Source organism: Rana temporaria, chromosome 6, assembly GCF_905171775.1.
Source record: "Rana temporaria chromosome 6, aRanTem1.1, whole genome shotgun sequence".
NCBI classification, from domain to species: Eukaryota; Metazoa; Chordata; class Amphibia; order Anura; family Ranidae; genus Rana; species Rana temporaria.
This window is the reverse complement of record NC_053494.1, coordinates 113,738,623-113,763,662: the sequence shown is the minus strand read 5'-3', so window position 1 is coordinate 113,763,662 and position 25,040 is coordinate 113,738,623. Positions and strand designations below refer to the sequence as shown.

The following is a 25,040-nucleotide window of genomic DNA, read 5'->3' as shown; positions in this document are numbered from 1 at the left end:
AGAAGCAGTATTCGTTGGTAAAGTAGTTACCCCCCATCTCTGCAGGTGCTAGAAAACCACATACATACCATTGAGCGGTCAGATTGGAACACAAAAACAGAGCATTGATTTTAGATTGAGTATGAGTTCATCAAGAACGTGTTTTGCAAGCAGGGCCGCCATCAGGGAAGTACAGGCAGTACACCTGTAAGGGGCCCGGAGGTCCCCAGGGCCCTGGATGACAACCCCCCTTTTTTTTATCAAAAAATAATAAAATTTTTATATATATATATATATATATATATATATATATATATATATATATATATATATATATATATATATATATATATATTTTTTTTTTATTAAAGGGCCCAGAGGTCTCCAGGGGCCCGGAGGTCCACAGATGGCAACCCCCCTATTTTTTATATAAAAAAATACATTTTTTTTATATATATTTTTTTCATATATATATATATATATATATTTATTAAAGGGCCCAGAGATTTACAGGGCTCCGGATGGCAACCCCCCCCTTTTTTTTTTTTTTAATAAAAAACTTTTTTTTTATATATATTTATTTATTTATTTTTTATTAAAGGGCCCAGAGGTTTCTTGTTTTTCTTTTTTCTTTTTATTAAAAGGCCAAGAGGTCCCAAGGGGCCCAGAGGTCCCCATGGTCCCGGATGGCAACCCCCTTTTTTTGTATTTTTTTTATAAAAAATTTAGAAAATATATACATATATACAAATATATACATATATTTTCTCAATTAGCGGCGGTGGCACCATCCCCCCCCGCTTCTCAATTTCAGGTGAAAGCACCCCCCAGGGGGGCCCATGCCTGAAGCTGTGTAAGGGGCCCCATAATTCCTGATGGCGGCCCTGTTTGCAAGTACGCTTATGCTAGAAAGCACTCGCTCCATTTATCTACTATGACCTATTGCTTATAAAACATTTATCCAAAGCATTATTAAAACCAAAGTTATAAACAGTGGGCCGGATTCAGATACCTGAGCGTATCTTTCTTCCGGCGTAACGTATCTCCGATACGTTACGCCGCAGTAACTTTGGGGTGCTAGTTCTGTATTCAGAAAGAACTTGCGCCCTTAGTTACGGCGGCGTAACGTATGTGTTGCGGCGTAAGGCCGCCTAATTCAAATGGGGATGTTGGGGGCGTGTAGTATTTAAATTTTACTTGACCCCGCGTTTTTGACGTTTTCTTTTTAACGGCGCATGCGTGAAACAATCCCAGTGCGCATGCTCAAAAACCAGCGCAAAGCCTCATTGGTATCAACGTGAACGCAACTTACGCAAAGCCCTATTCGCAAACGACTTACGCAAAAGACGTAAAATTTTCAAAATTCGACGCGGGAACGACGGCCATACTTAACATATGATACGCCGCACTTACCCCTCATATAGCAGGGGTAACTTTACGCCGGAAAAAGCCGAACGCAAACGACGTAAAAAAAAAGCGCCGGGCGGCCGTTCGTTTCTGAATCGGCATTAATACCTAATTTGCATATTCCTCGCTTAACTATACGGAAGCGCCACCTAGCGGCCAGCATAAATATGCAGCCTAAGATACAACGGTGTAAGACACTTACACCAGTCGAATCTTAGGGATATCTATGCGTAACTGATTCTCTGAATCAGGCGCATAGATACGACCGGCCGGACTCAGAGATTCAACGGCGTATCAGGAGATACGCCGTCATATCTCGTTTCTGAATTCGGCCCAGTTACTTTTAAATAGACATGTGCAGCCTGAAATATTTTGTTTCGGAATTTTGTTTTCGTCTGAAAAATAAAATGTATTTAGTTACTCCCAAAATTAGTTTTTATTTATTTTGTTTAGTTAAAAAATGCATTTGTCCGAAAATCCAAATTAAAGGTCGAATCTGTCATTGAAGACTTATGGTGTCCGTCAAAAGTTTTAAGAAGATTTGACGAAGCAGCTAAACTGTACAATGCTGCATTTGTACATTTCCGGTCGAATGCTCCGCCCAAAAGCTATAGTAGAATTCTAATGTTGTATGACTAGTAATAATTATTTTGTTAATTTGACAATAAAAGTCCATTTGTGGCGATCGTATGTTTTTAGCTGCTTCGTCAAATCTTCATGTCTCTATAATGTTGAATCTTTTCTCTCTATGTCAAATAATCTTAGACTAATAGAGTTCGGTTAGGCACATTCGACCGCAGGTTTGATAGACACAGATCGCTATTGTCACTGTCATGTCGAATCTTCTATCTATATCGAACTGTTGTCGCAACATAACGAAAGTAAAGCATTTTTTAGGTCGGATCTTTCGGATTTCGGATTTTGCACGTTCGTTATCGTTTGTTAAAACGAACGCGAAAATCCCAGAAATTCGACAAAAATACATTTGGACGAAAACGAATGCACATGTCTACTTTAAAATGGTTTTAGGATAATACAAAGATAGGAGGAACATTTATAGGCATTGATCTGCAGCCCATGGTCCCAACCTAGATGTTAAAATAATAAAACACCACACTGTCATTATACTAAATAGTATCCATTTAGTCCCCTTTCAGACAGGTTTTCTGAACAGGTACACTTGTAAAAGTAATAAATATCTGCGTTGGGACCCCTATTTAACTCAATAACATGTGAAGAGATATGTGAAAAAATAATAAATGTTGAAAAAACTGATATAAAAATCAAAACACAACAAGGGGATGGTGGTGCTGCAACTAAAAAATCTGAGGCCTAGTACACACGAGAGGATTTATCTGCGGATACGGTCCAACGGACCGTATCCGCGGATAAATCCTCTCGAGGATTTCCACGGATTTGGATCCGATGGAGCGTACTCACCATCGGATCGAAATCCGCGCCAAAATCCCCTTGCGATGACGTGTCGCGCCGTCGCCGCGATGATGACGTGGCGACGTGCGCGACGCTGTCATGAAAGGAATTCCACGCATGCGTCGAATCATTACGACGCATGCGGGGGATCCCTTCGGACGGATCGATCCGGTGAGTCTGTACAGACCACCGGATCGATCCGCTGGTTCCGATTCCAGCGGATAGATTTGTAGACATGTCTACAAATTTTTATCTGCTGGAATTCGGAAATATCCACGGATAAATATCCGCTGGAATGTACACACCATAGAATCTATCCGCTGAGATTTTTCAGCGGATGGATTCTATCGTGTGTACGGGGCCTCAGTCAGTTTGTGGGAATGTAAAACAAAAAAATCAGCTGCGCTACCAAACAGAAATGAGATCCACAATAATGAAATAGGATCCACAATAGTGAAATGAAAAATATACTAGTGTGAACCAGAAAATATTGAATGAAAAATTGAAAATTAAGTCAATCTAGTCTATAGATAAACGTGCAAAGGTTGATCTTTAGGAAAACCAAACCAATCAATCAAACATCAGTTCCATAGTTCATAAAAGCTCATGATTTTCAATGGAGAAAAACAGAGGCTTGACTGCAGGTTAAGCATATATGTTCTGTTCATCAGTAAATTAACACGATCACTGCCGCTTACCAGATCGGGTGGATCTCAAGTTAAAGAGATCAAAGAGGCATGTCGGGAAACTATCAGCCAGCTACGGATCAGCATCCGAGAATTCCAATGATGGTAAAGATATCCCGCTCGTGCTGTATAAGGCTCTTGCTTCGGTATATCTCACCAATCTTACAGAAGGTGAGTATCAGGACACGCTTCCAGAACCAATGTTGGTTTAGATGGGGCAGAGAAGAAAAAGCTTCATGGTGTAGTATTCATTAAAGGTTTTTAAAAAAAACATATGACACCGTCAACCAAAACAAAGTTAAAAAACACAGCCGCGGCACATAACCTGACCGGCTCGTGCGTGGTGACATCAGGGATAGTGGCTCCACCCGGTGCGTTTCCCCATTGTAACAGGCGCCGTTGCGCCGCCTCTTCCCTGTAATAATACGGCGCTCACGCGATGCCACCGCGTGCGTTCCAGCTTGCAACGCGGAAGTGCGCCGTGGTGTACAGTGTTTCTTCATACACCTGCCTTGAATTCGTGCTATGCACTACAGCTGCCATACATCTCCTCTCACCCTATAAAGGCATTCTTTCATCAGATGAACCCTGTTCTATTATTGTCGGTCGTAGCCAGCTAGGCTACAACCAACCTACAGCTCCCTGTAATCCCTGGATTGCCATCGCTCCCCATGCTGATACACTGCTCCAGGCCACAACTACTACTTTGGTGCTGTTACATCTACTGCAACAGAGAGCTATTGCTGGGGACAACCTTAAGGCCTTCCTTGGTGAACACCTTACACCATGGAATCCCTACTTCCTACACTGAAGCCTGCAAACGGATAAGTAGCTATTGTGTTTCTTGTAGTGCCATAGGAAGATCTGCTGCTTATGTTCCATATAATACAATTGTTGTTATTTATTAGGCCTTTTGCCTATCAACATACTATTTGGGATATACTGTTGTGCCTATGGCTCTTGCTAAGGAATATCTTAAAGGGACATTTACTTCCAAATTACCTCAGCTATAATTGCCTCTCATAAGCAACTATTGTTACCTCAGCTATGTTTGCCTCTCAAATGCACTATGATTACCTGAGCTATAATTGCCACTCTTACGCAATTATTAGTTGTAGCAACAACTCCTATTTACTACCTGTACTCTCAAAGTACCTGAGCTATATTGCCTCCTAGATGCAATTATTAGCTGTCGCTACAACGTCTATTTACTACGAGCTTGACATAAGTACTACTTCTTTATGGGCCTATGCCCTAAGTTGCGGAACATGTTCGACTAAACTTTCCTATGCTAAGGGTTGACGTATTGCATTCCTTCTCCCTTAGTCGCCTAATGCACGACGCTATGTAATACTGATAACCGCTAGCATACAGTTGTGCATTGCGATCTTTTAGTACATACTATAATTTTAAACGCTAAGCTCTGGTCGCATGTTGTAATGCGTCCAAGCTCAGTAGCTCAACGCCTATCTTTTTGTGAGAGAGAGAGATGATGTAGAGAACCCCCAAACTCCTGTTTGTGTGGAGTGACGCCTGGGGCCTAATACTGAATTCTCACATAAGTGCATTGAAATCCTTCCCGTTCACCAGTGCTGTTACACCCATACAAGGATTCTACTGGGAAAGGAGATTTTATCCGGACGTCACTCACGCTACTTAAATATCAAAGAAGGGCGTGAAAAAAGGAGAGACACCGGAAACAACGGGAACAAACTCAGATGTGTCATCGGTGTAACCCATACAGAAATAGGTGCTGAGAGGGCTCCAAAGACAGATAAAGGTGACTAACCATGTAAGCACTCACAGCACCTCTCAGAAATATTAAAACGGCACACATATAAATGCATGCATTGATTAAAAAATGAATATTAAAAATACAACATATATCATGGATGAATAACTACACACTTAACACATATATGGGTGGAACCATTCTTGAACAATGTGTAATATGGGTGGCAGGTATCAATATGAGAATAGGTCATAGGGGTCACCCACAAAAACCCATCTTCCTCAAACACTAGAAAGATAGGTTGAAAATAGTAATAACAACAGGATTGATGAAAAAAGGGTGAATAGTGAAATTCTAATAGAACTGACTGAGAAAAAGGGAAATGCAATGGATAGATCTAATTAAGGGATGGGTATGATATATCCCATATGAAGTGGGTTACATCAACAGTGGCTGGGACATCAATGGTGATTAGGGATGAGCCGAACACCCCCCCGTTCGGTTCGCACCAGAACCGTTGAACGGACCGAATGTTCGCGCAAACTTTTAGAACCCCATTGAAGTCTATGGGACTCGAACGTTCGAATTCAAAAGTGCCAACTTTAAAGGCTAATATGCAAGTTATTGTTGTAAAACGGGTTTGAGAACCCAAGTCTTGCCCCAGGGAACATGTATCAATGGAAAAAAAGTTTTAAAAACTCTTGTTTTTTCTGAAGCAGTGATTTTAATGATGCTTAACCCTCTGGGCGGTATTCCCAAGTCTGACTCGGGTAAAATTTTTGTGCTGCGATCGGTAACCCCGAGTCAGACTCGGGCTCGCCTCGCAGCATCCACAGGCAGGGTTTACTTACCTTGTCCCTGGATCCTGCGACGCTGCCGCACTGTGTGAGCGAGCGGTGTCCTCCTCGCTCGATTCACAGTGCCTGTGTGCCGCCGATCTCCGTTCCCTGCAATGTTACGACGCACGGGGGCGGAGAACGGCGCCAAATTCAAAAACGTAAACAAACACATTACATACAGTATACTGTAATCTTATAGATTACAGTACTGTATGTAAAAAAAACACACACCCCTTGTCCCTAGTGGTCTGCCCAGTGTCCTACATGTTCTTTTGTATAATATTTGTCCATAGCAACCAAAAGTGTCCATTTATGTCAAAAATTGTTTTAAAACAGCTAAAAAAACTGCGATAATAAATTAGAATCACTTGCAGAATTGAGCGATAGCGATTTGTGGGGAAATTCGTCATAAAAAAATAAAAGTAATGACAGCGACAATTCTGCAACTGAGCAAATTTCAGTGATTTTGATTTGATTACATTATTGAATAATTTTTATTATAATTATATTATTATTTGTTATAATTATTTATAATGATTTATATTATAATTTATAATTTTGTTTTTAAAAAAATGTCATACCCGGGATGCCTACTACTGTAGACTCTTGTTTGGTCAGATTTAAGTGAGTTATTCCTAAGAATTACAGGCCTACAGTATAAAACGCCAAATTTCCTTGCAAATAATGGTACCGCTTTCAGCACCCAAAATCTGAAATAATCATACCGCCAGGGAGGTTAAAGTGAATTTTTTTTTTTGGAAAAATTGCTTTAAATATCATACCTGCTGGGTGTTACTATAAGAAAAAGTCATTTAAAACTGCTTGCGGCTTTAATGTAATGTCTGGTCCCTACAATATGGATGAAAATCATTGAGAAAAATAGCATGGGTTTCCCCGCCCCCCCTCCCCCAGGTCATTACCAGCCCCTTTGGCCCTATATACTTTGAACAGCAGTATACATTTGGTGCAAACAAGACAGGGACTGTAGGTTTGTTGTTCAGTAGAATCTGTTTGTAATTTTGAACAGGTACTTTTTTAAAGTGCAACTCCAGCCCAAAAATCTAGTTTTTAAGCTTTTTGGAAAACATAAAGCAGTGAGTGCGCAGTGAGGTAGGGTAGTAGTGTAGTGACGTTGTACAAAACAGCCATGCTATTATCAGCTATCACTGCTGTGGTTTTTGATGCCCCTCGGCCTCCTGACTGTGTTTGCACAGCCTATTAATTTGAGAATAAACTGCCTGCCACCCCTTAAAAGCACCAAAGTGCATGGGCCTTTTTTTAATTTTATTTTGTAATGCCGCTGCACCAAAATGCATGGTGCTTTTGTTAGCATGCATTTTTATTTTTGTGATTTTTTATTTTATTTACACACACATTATATATATATATGTGTGTGTGTAAATAAAAAATCACAAAAATGCATGCTAACAAAAGCACCATGCATTTTTTTGAGAATCGTGAGAGAATCGTGATCTTCATTCTAAGATTCTTTGTGATTCTAATTTTCCCCAGAATCGTGCAGCTATACTGCCTTTAGGAATTAATATGAGAAACACCAGCTTTCTGGTCGACCCAGTCTCGATCTGTGCCAGGACCTTGCTACTAGGGCGCCAGTCAGCCAGAGCCAATGTCGCAGGCCGGCAGTGATGACCTCACACCCGCCCCTGTCTTCTCAGTAGGGGGCTCCGCCGTATGAAACAATCACAATTAGGGTGTATACTTCCATGGCCAGTGCAGGCTAATCCATGTTTGCGCACAGCATGCCATAAAGTACACTAAAGGCCACCTGTCAACTGAAACAGCTGGGAAAGTCCTGACTAGGCCGGATAGAAAACAAAGGAAGAGGCCTCTCCCAAACGTGGGAGTGGTCATCAGATCCGCCAAACCAATCCTGCTTGCTGGGGTGATCCAGGAGACTGCTTTAAAGGGCATGATGGAGTGCGGCTGTCACGTCATCTCAGCCTGTACTGGGTGGGCACTGTGGTAGGGTAATTGGGGGGGAGACAGATAGGATGTGGGGTCAGCTGGCCCTGGGGGTGTTAAGGAATTCCCACCAGATCTATCAGATACTTTTCTCTACGACATCTGGCCTCATTCCGACATGCGGAGCGGAACACTTCTTCTCCAGGAAAACTTTTCTATTCCTACCCACATTATCCGCGCAGATGTCTAGACAGTCCTTCCCATTCTGTCCCACTTCAACACTTCTTTAACGACCCACCATTACGCTCTGAATATTCTAGACAACATACACCGTTCAAAGTTATTTGCACCAGCATTGAGCAACATCTGATTTCAGCCATATACGCCATCCTTTTTTCGGACCACATCCCAAAATCCAATATAGCAAGCCTGAGCCCTGGTTCACACTGGGTACGATTTGGAACGATTTGAGATGCGATTTGACATGTCAAATCGCATCTCAAATCGGCGGCATTTGTCGGCAATGGCACTGTCCTAATCAGTGCGACGCCGCATCTGCGATTTCAAAAAGTAGTTCCTGTACTACTTTTTGCGATTTCGGGCCGCGATTTACATTAAATTGCGGCCGAAATCGCGGCAAATCGCGGCAAAATCGCGGCAAATCGCGGCAAAATCGGGGCCGCGAAATCGCGGTAAAATCGCGCATTTTACCGCGATTTTGAATTCGCAGCAGTGTGAACCTAGGCTTAGATGCGAAAGATCTCTCAAATCAGAAGAGGAATGGGAAAATATATACTCTTATATCCACAAGGGATCAATCAACGTATCTGCACAGGAAAATGGCTTTAAAGTCTTTTCCAGATGGAACAAGACCCCCCTTAGACTACATAAAATATTTCCCTCAATATTCCCCAAATTTTGGAGATGCTCTGACGAGGATGGATCAATCCTCCATATATGGTGGTCATGTCCCTCAATCCAAAATTTCTGGAAAGATGTCCACTGCCTCACTACTCAAATGACCACACACCAGATAGAATTCTCCCCAGCCCAAATGCTTTTACACCACTCCTCCACCACTAAAATAATACTATCAACAAACCCTCTCTCTACACATGCTGCAAAAATGTGTGTCCCTGTCCACTGGAAATCAGCCAATCACCCAACTATAGCGGATTGGATCAGATGTATAAAGTTGCAGATATGGAGGATCTGGTGCATCAAGCCAAAGATTCACCCACCAAATACTGATTAACATGGGCATGCTGGCATCACTTCAAAACAACTGTTGAATACTCCCAATTAATATCCCAGTAATAACTGAGGATACTCGATAGCAGGTTGGAGGAGGTGGAACTGACCACCCTTTCCCCCTAGTATCTCTACCTCTCCATGTCCCATTTCTTCTCACCACACTCCTATGCCCACTTACTTCAGGCTTAAACACTGCCTCCACACAGAGATAGTTTTGCAACCCACCTCCCCATCCATATATTGTTACCCTTCCCTTGCTATCCATCTGTACTATAACTCTCCTCTCCTAAATGGAGTCTCCTCCTAGGAGACCCCCCTTCCACTCTATTTACATAACAAGTTCTCCAAACCATCTCACATGAGAATCTTAAAAGGCTGATCATGCCAGCTGGATTCGCTTTTTCCCTGTGGATTGTTAGAGGTTCGGTGACTGCAATCCCATGGAGAATAGGCTTATCTAGAGACAGTAGGCTGCAGACCACATAAAACACCATTCTTCTCCCGGCGCCGGCCGTTCTCAGGTGCTGAGATGCAAGGAGGCTGACATGAAGGAGGAGAGCGTGGCTGCAATGGACAAAGTGAGTGAAGAATAGAGCATAGAATCCTCACTGTGTCCTTAGAATAGAACTCAGCAGGGTATCTTTTGCATTACAATAGTCTTCACAGGCAGCACAGTTATGTAAGTGGGGGCTCTATCCTGGCTCTGTGTCTCATGGCTGCTGACTAGGGATGAGCTTCGCGTTCGATACGAACGTATGTTTGACTCGAACATCGGTCGTTCGATCGTTCGTCGAAACTCGAACAAAACGGGTCGTTCGCGCCAAATTCGAGTGACGCAAAACGTCCCATAATTCACTGCGGCGTTGAGCGCTGATGATTGGCCAAGCATGCTGTATGTCCCGCATGCTTGGCCAATCACAGCACGCAAAAAACGAAGAGCCATAATTGGCCAAAGCCAGGGTGGCTTTGGCCAATTATGGCTCAGGGGGATTAGTACACGCCCCACACTATAAAAGGCAGCCTGCACGACGGCCTCGTGTAGTGTGTTCGGGCTTTGTGAAAGAGAGGAGCAGTGAGACAGTTAGAGAGAGAGAGATAGATAGAGACACAGTGTCTTTTCTAGTAGATAGATAGATAGATAGATAGATAGATAGATAGATAGATAGATAGATAGATAGATAGATAGATAGAGCAGGAAGGCTAGTCAGTATAGTTAAATCTACAGTTTGTAGAGAATATATTCACATCCCTAGGAGTTGTCAATATATTTATAAACTGCATAGCTCAGCTAGATCTGCTATTAGTATCTGTCAGGCAGGAGATTGTTCTTCATGCAGTGCTCTAACGTTTTGTATTGCCTGCATTAGGGATTAGCTTAAACGTAGTACTCCGTGTTATTCAACGTGTGCTAGTTAATTGCACATACACGCATTACCTGTTACTGCACGTGTGCAATTTATTTGCACAGAAACGCAGTCGCTGTTAATGCAAGTGGGCTATTGAATTGCACAGAAACGCAGTTGCTCTTACTGCGTGTGTGCTGTTTAATAGCAACTAAACGCAGTTGGTGTCACTGCGTGTGTGCTGTTACATAGCACCTGAACGCAGTCGCTCTTACTGCGTGTGTGCAGTTTACTAACACCTGAACGCAGTTGGTGTCACTGCGACTATTTTGTTACATAGCACCTGAACGCAGTCGCTCTTACTGCGTGTGTGCAGTTTACTAACACCTGAACGCAGTCAGTGTGACTGCGACTATTTTGTTACATAGCACCTGAACGCAGTCGCTCTTACTGCGTGTGTGCAGTTTACTAACACCTGAACGCAGTTGGTGTGACTGCACCTGTTTTGTTACATAGCACCTGAACGCAGTCGCTCTTACTGCGTGTGTGCAGTTTACTTACACCTGAACGCAGTTGGTGTGACTGCGTCTGTTTTGTTACATAGCACCCGAACGCAGTCGCTCTTACTGCGTGTGTGCAGTTTACTAACACCTGAACGGAGTCGGTGTGACTGCGACTATTTTGTTACATAGCACCTGAACGCAGTCGCTCTTACTGCGTGTGTGCAGTTTACTAACACCTGAACGCAGTTGGTGTGACTGCGTCTGTTTTGTTACATAGCACCTGAACGCAGTCGCTCTTACTGCTTGTGTGCAGTTTACTAACACCTGAACGCAGTTGGTGTGACTGTGCCTGTTTTGTTACATAGCACCTGAACGCAGTCGCTCTTACTGCGTGTGTGCAGTTTACTAACACCTGAACGCAGTTGGTGTGACTGCGTCTGTTTTGTTACATAGCACCTGGGAGGGGTTGCAGTGTTGTGTTGTGCCTACGGACACATTTTTGTGCCCCTGTGTAACAGGGGCGTCTAATAACAATTTTTGATGCAATACTTTGCATGTGGCTCCTTGTTGCGCTCCAATTACAGATATTGGGAGGGGTTGCAGTGTTGTGTTGTGCCTACGGACACATTTTTGTGCCCCTGTGTAACAGGGGCGTCTAATAACAATTTTTGATGCAATACTTTGCACGTGGCCTAAGGCACAATTTTTCTGCCCCTGTGTAACAGGGGCGCCTAATAACAATTTTTGATGCAATACTTTGCACGTGGCTCCTTGTTGCGCTCCAATTACAGATATTGGGAGGGGTTGCAGTGTTGTGTTGTGCCTACAGACACATTTTTGTGCCCCTGTGTAACAGGGGCGCCTAATAACAATTTTTGATGCAATACTTTGCACGTGGCTCTTTGTCTGCCGCTCCAATTACAGTATGTTTGAGGGGTGCCCTTTTTTCTACAATTTTGCTTTCACAAAAAAATAATGCCCCCACCACCCCTAAAATAATCGAGATATTGTTGCCACACAGCACGTGCGCAAGCAGTATTAAATTACTTTGTTCCTATAATAATTTCATGTTGTGCAGGGACATTTCTAAACACGTGCCACTACTATAGACACACAGCAGGTGTGATATTTGAAGGAATTTTTTTTTTTTTTTTTTCACTTTAACCACTTCCATACAGGGCACTTACGTACCTTCCCGCCCAAGCCAATTTTCAGCTTTCAGCACTGTCGCACTTTGAATGGCAATTGCGCGGTCATGCTACACTGTACCCAAACAAAATTGGCGTCCTTTTTTCCCCACAAATAGAGCTTTCTTTTGGTGGTATTTGATCACCTCTGCGATTTTTTTTTTGCGCAACAACTAAAAAAAGACTGAAAATTTAGAAAAATAATTAAGTTTTTATTTTTTTCTGTTAATTTTTTTGTAAATAAGTACGTTTTCTCTTTCAATTACGGGCACTGATATGGCGGCACTGATGAGATGGCACTGATGTACATCGGTGAGGTAATACTGACGGGCACAGATAAGGTGGCACTGATTGGCGGCGCTGGTATGCGGCACTGATGGGCACACATAGGCGGCACTGATGGGCACACATAGGCGGCACTGATGGGCACATAGGCTGCACTGATGGGCACATAGGCGGCACTCATGGGCGGCACTGATGGGCACATTAATGGGCGGCACTGATGGGCACACATAGGCGGCACAGATGGGCACTCATGGGTGGCACTTATGGGTGGCACTGATGGATACTTATGGTTGGCACAGATGGGCACTGATAGGTGGGCACTGGGCATGGATGGGCACTGTGGGGTGGCACTGATGGACACTGTGGGGTGGCACTGATGAACACTGTGGGGTGGCACTGATGGGCACAGTGGGGCGGCACTTATTTTTCCTATGTTGCCAGTCAGTGCCCATTTGTGGGCACTGATTGGCATCTTTTTTTTATTTTTTAATGGGTTTTTTTTTTAAACTTTTTTTTTTTTTTTTTTAGACTTTTTTTTGTTGTTGTTGCCCTTCCCTGGTGGTCCAGGGTGGGCTTCCCTGGTGGTCCATGTGGCGATCCGAGGGGGGGCTGCGCTGATAAACAATCAGCGCGAACCCCCCCTGTCAGGAGAGCCGCCGATCGGCTCTCCTCTACTCGCGTCTGTCAGACGCGAGTGAGGAAGAGCCGTCAACGGCTCTTCCTGTTTACATCGTGATCAGCCGTGGTTGGACACGGCTGATCACGTGGTAAAGAGTCTCCTTGAGAGACTCTTTACCGAGATCGGTGTTGCGGGGTGTCAGACTGACACCCTGCAACAACGATCGCCGCGATGCGCGCCCCCGGGGGCGCGCATCGGCTTAGAATCCTGAGGACATCATATGACGTCCGGTCAGGATTCTACAACCACTTTGCCGACGTCAATTTGTCATTGGCGGGCGGCAAGTGGTTAAGCATCATTAAAATCGCTGCTCCGGAAAAACGGCCGTTTTAAAAAAAAAAAATTCCATTGATACATGTTCCCTGGGGCAAGACCCGGGTTCTGAAAGACGTTTTTCAACATTAAATTGAATATTGGTCTTTAAAATGAGCGTTTTTTAATTCGAACGTTCGAGTCCCATAGACTTCAATGGGGTTCTAAATGTTCGTGCGAACCCGCGGTCTGTTCGAACGTTCTGGTGCGGCTCATCCCTACTGCTGACTTTGTTATGGCTGTGCTGTGTTACAGTCTGTTATATACAGTACAGCCATAAGTTAACAAAGTCAGCAAACAGCCATGTCACATACAGCCATGATAGAGCCCCTGCTTACTGTGCTGCCTGTGATGATGATTGTAATGCTACTTCAGTTGGGGGAGCAGTAAACATGTGCAGTGGAGCTGCATTTTACCCCCATCACTTTTTTAGCCCCAGTGATTCGGCAGAAAGTAAAAAAGAGGACCTGTCATGGCTCTGCTATCACAAGGGATGTTATTCATTCCTTGTGAAAGCCAAAAAAAAAATGAAACCTACAATGTAGTTTTATTAACACAATGCTTATGCGCAATTGCGAATGCACATGGCCCCCGCACGCAAGTGTAAACAGCAACAAACCTGCCTTTTGTTTTATAACGGGGTTAGGGGTGGGGTCAAGTGTGTGGTCGAAGGGGGCCACGTCATGTAGGCTGTACGGGGCCCCATAATTTCTAACAGTGGCCCTGCCTATACAGACATAGCAGAAGCACCTCATGGGTCGCAATGGCTTGACTAGAAACTAATGAGAAAGCTCACCAGAATACAATAGGGAAAACACAGCACGCTAGATAAATATAGTACTCGTGACAACTATATAACTATTTGGGCACGTTTTCAAGGCCAGTCATAATGTTTATGGTTTTTGTTACACTGTACCCAAGCATATTGTATGCCTCCTATTGTGATTTCAGATATCTTGTGATCTTACATTGTACTGAATTTCATTTAAATTACACACATGTTCCTTTCATGTACTTTATCTTTTGTCACAATAAAAATTGTTTTGGGGAAAAAAATGCATTTCACCAAGAACTCTTTGTAAGAGCAGGTTGAATTGTGCTACAAATGTAATAAATATACTGAAACAGAATTCCAGCAATTAGCGGCACTAAAGGTGCAATAGAAAAAAAGTCTTTAGTAATGAACATCGCCAATTGCAGCTTCCACCCCGGCAAACCAGGAAGGACTTTTCTGGTTTGGATAAAGATTTGCCTCAAACAGGAATACGGAAACTTGGAGACTAGATGACTGGCGGGCAGATGTGAACTACTGTTTACCTCGTGACACATAGATGGAGTAATCTGTACCTGCCGCTCCAAGAAAGGATCATCTTATGAGCCTATATCCACCTTTAATTTGGTGAGTGTATGACCTTAGGGGGGTTAAGGCACGAGGTGTGGTGACAGCTGGAACACAGGACACAGATCGAGTGTCAACTTAAAGGGGAGTTCCAGCCATTTTTCTGTTTATTAAAAGTCAGCAGCAACAAAAAGTGTAGCTGCTGGCTTTTAATAAACAGGCACTTACCTGCTCCAGCGCTCCAGCGACGCGCCGGCCGGGGCTCCACTCCTCTCCCCCCCTCCCCGGCCGGCGTCTTCATCTTCAGTGTGGGCACCCGGCCGTGACAGCTTTCGGCTTCACGGCCGGGCACCCACTGCGCATGCGCTAACGCGAGCGGCGCGGCACAGCGCATGCGCGAGCGGCGCGGCCCGGCGCCGCGCCGTGTAATTGGCCAGGAGATCGCCTAGGACCTGTGACGTGTCCTAGGCGATCGCCTACAGCAGCCACTTCCTGAAGGCGATTAAGCTTAGTTGCCTACAGGAAGGAGGAAGTGGGACAGGAAGTCCCACTCGTGCTGAAGCCCCCACTCCCCCCCCAAAAAAATTTCATGCCAAATGTGGCATGTAAGGGGGAGAGGAGTGGGTTAAGAGGAAGTTCCAAATTTGGGTGGAACTCCTCTTTAAGTTAACATGGGATTCGACGATATGATCATTGGGATGTTCATTACTAGGGATGAGCCCGATGCTCGAGTCAAACGTAAGTTTGACTCGAACATCGAGTGTTCGCCGAAAAATTTGGGGTGTTCGCACCAAATTCGAAAGCCCCGGAACACCCTTTAAAAGTCTATGGGAGAAATCAAAAGTGCTGATTTTAAAGGTTAATATGAAAGTTTTTAGCATAAAAAGTGTTTGGGGACCTGGGTTCTGCCCCAGGGGACATGTATCAATGCAAAAAAAAAGTTTTAAAAACTACAGTTTTTTCAGGAGCAGTGATTTTAATAATGCTTAAAGTGAAACAATAAAAGTGAAATCTTCCTTTAAATTTCGTACTTGGGGGGTGTCTATAGTATGCCTGTAAAGTGGCACGTTTTTCCCATGTTTAGAACAGTCATTTAAAACTACTCGCGGCTATAATGAATTGTCGGGTCCCGGCATACAGATAAAGGTCATTGAAAAAAACGGCATGGATTCCCCCCAGTCCATTACCAAGCCCTTTGTGTCTGGTATGAAGGGGAACCCCGAACCAAAATTAAAAAAAAATGCGTGGGGGTCCCCCCAAATTCCATACCAGGCCCTTTAGGTCTGGCATGGATATTAAGGGGAACCCTGCACCATTTTTTTTTAAAAATGGCATAGGAGTCCCCCTCAAAATCCATATCAGACCCTTATCCAAGCACGCAATCTGGCAGGCCGCAGGAAAAGAAGGGGGGATGAGAGATCGCCCCCCTCCTGAACCATACCAGTGCGCGGATAACCCCTCCCCATCTGACGCAATGGGGGTTTCTGGCAGTTTCCCTGTGGTGCCACGTGTGACCCCGCCCCCCTCTGATGCCCCATGGCGTCAGAGGGGGCGGTGTCACCCATACATGTCACTGGGTAACCCTGCATCCTTTTCCCATTGCATCAGAGGGGGACAGGGTCACGCGCGCATGTCACGAGTGGCCCTGCCCTCAGATATTTAAGAGCTGTCACGGCAGGTGTAGCGTCATTCGTCGGGCGCCTCCCATGGAGGCGGAATCGAATCATGGCGGTGTGTTTTCCGTATCCCGGGTCGAGAATGGATTACATCCCTGGAATTTTTTTTTCTTTTTTAATAAAGGACTTGTCCCAAGCTGTGTCTTGTGTTTTTTACAATTTTTCACACTTTTTTGTGGAATTATAGGTGTACCCCCGTTACCAATTCACATGGGGGGCCGGGATATGGGGGTCCCTTTTGTTAAAGGGGGCTTCCAGATTCCAATAAGCCCCCTGCCCGCAGACCCCCACAACCACCGGGCAAGGGTTGTGGGGATGAGACCCTTGTTTCCCCATCAGGGGGGTGCTCTCTCGTCTACCCCTCTTTTCCTGCCAGGTTGCGTGCTCTGATAAGGGTCTGGTATGGATTTTTGGGGGGGACCCTCACACCATTTTTTTATTTTGGCACGGGGTTCCCCTTAAAATCCATATCAGACCTTAAGGGTCTGGTATGGATTTTGAGGGGGACCCATACACCATTTTTTAAAAAAATTGGCGCAGGGTTCCCCTTAATATCCACACCAGACCTGAAGCACCTGGTATGGAATTTGGGGGGACTAGATCATACTACTGTAGCTCATTATGCCTTTGTCTTGCAGGTTTTTTTTAAAAAAATGTTGTTATTATGGTTTACAACCACTTTAAAAGACAAAATGTTTAAACCCAGGGTGTCAGAGGTGGCAGAGGACTCACAGGGTCAGGGAAACCAGAGGGTTATTGATTTAACTTGCGACCATCAAGAGGGCAGCGCTACACCACCTATTCAGTGAAGTTTAGGAGGGCTGGATGCACCATCCCCTTGTTGGAACCTTGGGTTTTACCCTGTGGCCTCCATTTCTTCACTGGTGTGTCTCTCTGTAGGGGAGCTGTAGTGGTTTATGCACAATTTAAGACTTCATTGGTTGTAGGAGCCCCTGGTCATCGTTATGGTTCACCCTTCAAATTATCTGTAGCATCTCCGTGAGGACATTGCCTAGGTGGTCCTTATACACAGTCCCTAATGTTATATCTACCACATAGCTTTGCCCTTTAGTTTATGTTTAGACTGTGTGTATGTGAGTATTGTGTCCGGATGCACTTTTTTAGGTTTCTGTAGACAATGTTGTCTTTTTCTTAGTGATGGAAGGAGGTTCACGTCTTTTGTATTTATTCATCAGGTTTTTTTGTATCTAATTGTAGCGCCGGGTTACTTCTAAGTACCGGTGCTGACAAAATTTAAGGGATAGTCAGAGTGCACAGACTCTGATTTTAATTTCAATTCTAAACGGAGGGTCTCTGTTTCAGCCTGGTCATACTGTGGGCTCATTCTGTTGTTGCCAGGGGGCTATACCACCCCGGGGTCGACAGATGGCGCCAGTGGAGTCAAGGCTGGGGTGCCTCTTGCCAGAAGCCAATCAGGAGGGAGTTTCTCTCGCGGGGCATGCTGGGAGAGGGTACTTCTGGAACAGACACCATTAAGGCGGGGTCTTTTCCTGGTGTGGCACCCACCTTCAGGGTGACCACACATCACGGCCCCCCGGCGAGATGGCCTACCAGGCCGGGGTGCGCGTGCCACACGGTGTTCCTGGTTCTGGGACCATGTTGGCCCGGAACATTTAAAGTTGTGGTGGGGCCCCAGTAATCGACTGGGTCCCCAATTCTAAGAAGATCCCAAGCAAGATAGCTGTTCGGTGGGGAGTCCGTCTGAGGAGAGACTGGCGATCCAACAGGGCGTCCACAACCCATCGGGGATCAAGGTAACCGGTAACCTAATTGAAAACTACCTGAAGGAGATCCAGGCACAAAGTCTATTGAGGAGAATTTCCTCCATGATCTAAGTTCTAGGGAGGGTCTGTGGCAGATACTTGTTTCCCTCAAAGTTCCGAGTGATACCCTGGCTGCCAGGTCAGTGTGAGAGGCCTGTCCAGGTACACTATACCCACTCCGGCTGGAGTGGCGACGAAAGCAAAGTGTTGTTGGAAGCAGGACTGTTTCTGTACTGTTACGCCTGAATCTGCTGTTTCTTCTCCTCATACATGTTTATTCTCTACCTCAAGTTTTAATGTTTTACCTTGTTGGCAGGGCTGGACTGGGACAAAAATTTGGCCCTGGACTTCATCCAGACCGGCCCACTTTAATTCAATAAAATGCTGCCCCCACCCCCCCGAAAAATCACGCCCACCAAAAGGCCCCTACATCCATTATTGTATATCATGAGAGGGTGAGAGAGAGGGGAATGAGAGAGAGGGAGGGTTGAGGGAAAGGGGGTCAGAGGGGGATGAATGTAAGAAAAAGAGAGTGAGTGTAAAAGACTGAGGCGTTTTTTTAGGCACTTTTGGGCTTAAAATAGCACCTGTAAAGCGACTGAAAAACGCTTCCGCTGCAGTCCCAGTGTGAAAGCCTGAGTGCTTTCACACTGGGGCGCTGCCAGGGCGTTAAAAAAATTCCTCCAAGCAGCATCTCTGTTTTAAAAAATGGCCCACTGAGCCATCGGCCCACCGGGAAACTCCCTGTAGTCCCTATGGCCAGTCCATCCCTGCTTGTTGGGTAAATAAAAGCACAAGAGAAAGACACCTGCTGTGTGGACATTCCATTACTTTGGCTCTCATCAACTACCCTAGTTGGCGGAGTCACAGAGGTAACATGCCACCCAATCTGTTCACCAGCGGCTCCTTCGGTGGTGAGCGCTACATAATAAACAAGTGTAGCGCTACCCCCGGAGGAGCTGCTGATTAGATTTGGGATCTACTCTCTTTACTTGTCTCACCCCTATTTAACTGTCTCGAACCCTCCCTTGACACATCGGATGTCCAGTGGGTGTATTGTGACCTCTGCTTGGCCAGGGTCACAATAGCAGGCATATAATATATAATGACAATATGACAACAGTATTACCTGCTTTTGATGGGTGGTCCCTCCTGATCAGAAATACACTTCACACAGTTAATATATTTAAACCAAGAAAGAATGAGTTTACTTTATGTAGACTAGAGAAAGCAAACATGGGTTTAAATTACCAATCAACAACTGTTATGCAATGACACACAATGATTCTGCAAGGGCCCTTGCGAGGGTCAGTAAATAATGATAAGGAAAAGATCCAAGCTAAGGAATGGTACCATTCAATTAAACTAATAAGGCAGTCTATGTTCTCGAGCTCCCCCTAGCGGGCAGTCCTGCAGAACAGCTACTGAAAGATCCTCTCGAGAACAAAACCACGTTGCGGCCGTTGGTGCACTTTAGATTTGTAATCCACAAGTGGTCAGCGATAGATTAAAGTTAGTCAAACAAAGTATTTCTGGATAACAGCGTTGGTGAACTGATCGCTTGTCGACGTCAGCCACTTCTGCGTAACGACTATCAAACTAGTGGGCATCTAAGTTTCAGCTAGAGGCCAAGCACGTGTCTCCGGCTTGTAGGGTGGCACTAAGTTGTCTGTCTAAAGGGAGAGTTGGAAGTTGAGCAGGTGCTCTCTCACCCAGACAGGCCCGACCCGCCTGTATTCTTCTCAAAGATGCGTTGGTAGATCACTGCTCCACAGCACAAGGATTTCCGGTATCAGGCTCTCCACTGTTTCAATCGTCAGCTGGACGGCTTCTCCGGTCTCCTAGAACACGAGCTGGATACTGTGGTCTTGCTTCCCTCCGGATGGTTGGTCTCCCGGTGGATCCAGGCCCAGGCTTCAGGCCTAGCAGAGTGGCTGGGCTGTTCTCCACAGCTCCGCAGAGGAGAAAATGCAGGTCCAGAGAGAGCGAGATCAGCCCCTCCCTTTCCTTAAGTAACCTCCCCCATAAGTCTGTGCGGAGGTGTCACATGTTCCAATAATGCAGAGCATTGTGGGAAGCATAGTCTGTTTCTCAATGGAGTCCATATCTCCCGCTACTTCTAGTCCCACAGTGCATAACTTCTTAGGCCCCGTACACACGGTCGGTTTGGTCCGCTGAGAATGAACCGAAGTTCAGTTTTATCGGACCAAACCGACTGTGTGTATAGGCTATCGGTCTGGTTTCCTTCAGTCCAAAATTTCTAAACATGCTTCAAAACCGAACCGCTGGCCCGCTGCCCGATCGGACCAAAACGATGGTTAGTACAGAAAAGCATCGGTTCAAAACCCGCGCATGCTCAGAATCAAGTCTACGCATGCTTGGAAGCATTGAACTTTGTTTTTTTCAGCACGTCGTGTGTTTTACGTCACCGCGTTCTGACCCGATCAGATTTTGAACTCATGGTGTGTACACACATCAGGCCGTACGGCCACTTCAGAGGTGAACCGATGAAAACGGTCCGTCGGACCATTCTCATCGGTTTGGTCCAACCGTGTGTACAAGGCCTTAAAGGTATCTTACATATTTACAAGCGTGGATAAAGTTCCAGCGGGGATTCAGGCCTATCAATGGTCTCTGATAGGATGACCCCGCTACACAAGCTTTGCGATTTATATATGGTTTATCACTTAGATTGCATACTGTTCCTCAGTGGCTCATTGTTATGGTTCATTGGCTTTTTTTTATATTTGTCTCATATTTTTAAACTTTGTTTTTTGACCATAGAGCCCCACTATACGTCTGTGAGTAGATAAGGGGTATTTGTTGTATACCCGGTGATTGTTGGTTCCCATTTTTTCTTAATTTTTGTTTATATATTAGTATACTTCTGTTCTCCCCAGGCTGATCCTTTTTCTGACAAAATTCAGAAACCTCTTTGTAATTTAGAGAGTCTTAAAGGCCAACAATGTGTTTATGTTACTTAGGTCCTTTTCACAAATATGCGATGCGCCAGATGGGTGGAAAATAGGACCGTCATCCCTCTGGATTTTGTGGACAGGATCGGATGGCGGCCAATGTCAGCGAAATGCGTACAGGTTTCTGGGTAATGCCGACTTTACTTCCTGCCATAAGCTGCACAGAATCGAGGCTTGGACCGTACGCCAACCACAGGGGAAATAATGCTATACACAAGCTCCAAAAAGCACTACTGGAAAGACTCTCTGGGTCTCTAGGTACAGTAACTTGTGAGTGAGGATTTTATATACCGTATCTAGTTTCTGGTGAGTGCCTATTTCAGAAGGTGATGGTGTGTTCATGAATTGGTGGATAAAAGTTGTTTTTAGTCATGGATGTGAGCACATAGGATATAATTGATCATCTCTGAAGAGAAACGCTGGGACTATTTATTTGCTTATAATTTTTGCATTTTAGAGTATACAGGTATGTGGATTTATATATAAGGGATTTCACTTGTTAAATGTTATTTTCACTCTTGCTCATTTAATCATGCACAGGATTACACTTTATTAATTTTCTTGATAAGCAAAATTGCACATTTATAGCAATAAGCAGTGGTAATTACATAATTATTATCATAGGGTTGGCGCAGTTAAAAAAAATTTCTTGCAACACTAATTACCCCACAACATTGGTGGGGAATACTGAACTGCAGAAGACCCATTGTTTTAAAGGTTTTTGCGCCGGTGACACACACACCAAATACATTTTGAAGCCGATTGGCTACCATGCAGGGCTGCACCAGAATTTGGACTATCCAGTTTAAGTAAAATCAACTCTATTGAGTTCTAACTTACTGTAGTGAGCTAAGAATGCCATGCGGAATACTCAAACATCAGCCCTGATACAGAAACCCTCTTCCTCTATGGTATGATTCTAAAAGAAGAGGCGGGGAAGAGGGGTGGAGCTGTCTGGGGTGTCTCAGGGAGCCTTACCGATCCCCAACTAGGATTGGCAGGGGGCAGGCCTCTTTGAAATACCCAGGGTCATCCCAGCTGGGGAGGAGTTGTCGGGTGGAAGAACTGAGGGTGGAGTACTAGGCTGTGGGGGCCTTGGAGGGAGTTCCCCAGTCTGGGGGGGGGGGGGCTTGGGCCTGGGACTTGGGTGCAGAACAGAGCCCTTCAAGAAAGCATGAAGGATCTGGACAGGAGACATAGGAGGAGTCAGAGAGGACAGCAGGAGCTAGTACTGCCGGGCAAGTCTTCAGGAGGGAACCACTGTTTGCAGCCAGGAGGGATGGTGAGTGACATCTGCAGTTGGGAGCACAGGAGAGGCATGCCAGAGAGGACTGAAAGAAAAAAGTCATAGCTGGCTGTGGAGCCGGTAGGGAGGATTGCAATGTCATGGGCAGTGAAGTCAGGCTGGCAGGGCCTGAAGAGGACTGACTGGCAGCCGTAGGACAGCAGAAGGACAGCTAGCATTAACAAGACTTTCCATATTTTCTGCTACACTATATGGGCCTGCGGTCCCTGCCTGCAAAGGGCAAATTCCCAAGGCCTGGCAAAGCCAGTGTCAGGCCTAACCAGGTTCTAGCTGCTTCTAGAGAGCAATAAACGGGTGAGTGCCAGTGGTGTATTTAGGTTTTGTGCTGCCCTAGGCCTGACTAAATTCATGCACCCCCCCCAATTTTAATACGACCCTCCCTTCTCAATCTCAAACCTGTGCCTCCTTCTCTATCCTCCCAGTGCACCCGCCCCCCAGCGGTTTCTCCTGTTCTGTAAGAGCAGCATCCTATGTTGGGACTTATAGTTCCCCTCCGGGTTGGCTGAGATATGGCAGCCTCCTATGCTGGGACTTGTAGTGCACTCTGGGGGCTGAGATATGGCAGCCTCCTATGCTGGGACTTGTAGTGCACTCTGGGAGGCTGAGATAGGGCAGACTCCTATGCTGGGACTTGTAGTGCCCTAGACTACAGGGAATGGAAGAATGGCAGCCCACTCTCCTGGGACTTGTAGTGCCCTCAGTGGCGGAATGAGGATACCTCAGTCCCCCCACAGTCTAAGGCACTACAAGTCCCAGCATAGGACGCTGCCATATGTCAGCCCCCCCAGAGGGCACTGCAGGTCCCAGCATAGAAGGCTGCCATATCTCAGCCCCCAGTGCACAAAACGGGTCTGTCATATGTCAGCCCCCACAGTGCACTACAAGTCCCAGCAAAACGGAGCTGCCATATCTAAGTCCCCACAATGCACTACAAGTCCCAGCAAAACGGGGCTGCCATATCTCAGCCCCCACAGTGCACTACAAGTCCCAGCAAAATGGGGCTGCCTTATCTCAGCCCCCACAGTGCACTACAAGTCCCAGCAAAAACAGGGCACTACAAGTCCCAGCAAAAATGGTGCACTACAAGTCCCAGCAAAAACGGGGCACTACAAGTCCCAGCAAAAATGGGCTGCCACCAGTCCTCCAAACACAAAACAATGAGACTGCACAGCCTTCCACCCCCTCCCATACACTCACTCCTTGGCTGCCATACACTTCGGCTCCCCACTCTCCCCTTACAACTGTGTCTCCTACCTGAGTCTGGACTGGATGTCCCGCTGCATGGTGAATCAGTGGGCGGGATGTCTGAATAAGACACATCCAGGCTCCCAGACCCCGGCGCACCGCAAGGCTGCCGATAACGGCACCTCAGAGGCTGTATGTGAGCCGGGAGGAGGCCGCGGGAGCCGGGACTCGGGAGGACGGGCGGGGTGATGTTTTTGAGAAGGGGGGGGGCGCCTTGTCGGCCTAGGCAAAAATACAGCCCTGGTGAGTGCGCTACTAGATATTATATAAAAATAATAACTATAATAGAAAATAAATAGCAAGTGATGCACCAGCCTACCTAATATAACCTAAATAACACAAAAAAAACACATTAACATCTAGACCCCAACGTGACAGGTGCCTAATAGATATAATTATTAAGTGTAACTATTAGGCACCTGGCACGTTGGGGTCTAGATGTTAATGTGTTTTTTTGTGTTATTTAGGTTATATTAGGTAGGCTGGTGCATCACTTGCTATTTATTTATTCATTTATTTTCTATTATAGTTATTATTTTTATATAATACCTATTAGCGGACTCACCCGTTTTTTTTTTAATCCACGTTGCAGCAGTGGTGTCCACTGTTTTTTTGGGGTGCAGCTCATATTTAGTTACATTTTTTGTTTAATTGCATATTTGGCGCAAGATACATTTTTCCTTTTACCTTCTAGAGATCAATAGTCTGCAAGCAAGAGTTGTGCAGGAGGAGTCTGAAGGAGTGTGCAAAGAGTGTATATAGCCGTCCCTAGCAATATTGCTATTATTCTACTGGCCATCCTATATTTCCCATACCCAATTCAAGTTAAAGTCCCTCAATAAAATAGCAAAAACAAAGCACCGGACTGTTTACTGTCTTAAGGCTCATACACACAGTCAGACATCCAACAAAATTTCCCTTGGATTTTTTTCCTAATTGATTTGTCCGGCCACACCCATAGCATACACACAGTCAGACTTTTCTGCAAACTTTTCTAAAACTTTCCTAACATCACGTGTTTTTTTTTTTTGCTATTTTCTGCTCTTTACCGCCACCCTTTGGTTAACTTCTGCTATTGTTTGTTGCTTTTAACATTGGTTCTGAGCATGCGTATTTGCACTTTGTCCAAAAGTTGGTTGGATTGCTGTACACACA

At 45.2% G+C, this 25,040-nt stretch overlaps 1 protein-coding gene across 2 annotated transcripts in view; it reads right to left on the bottom strand.

Moving 5' to 3' along the window:
* Positions 1-25,040, bottom strand: part of LOC120943720 (aldehyde oxidase 1-like) — a 213,843-nt gene that overhangs the window by 156,025 nt on the left and 32,778 nt on the right. The gene's annotated exons all lie outside the window — the stretch shown is intronic.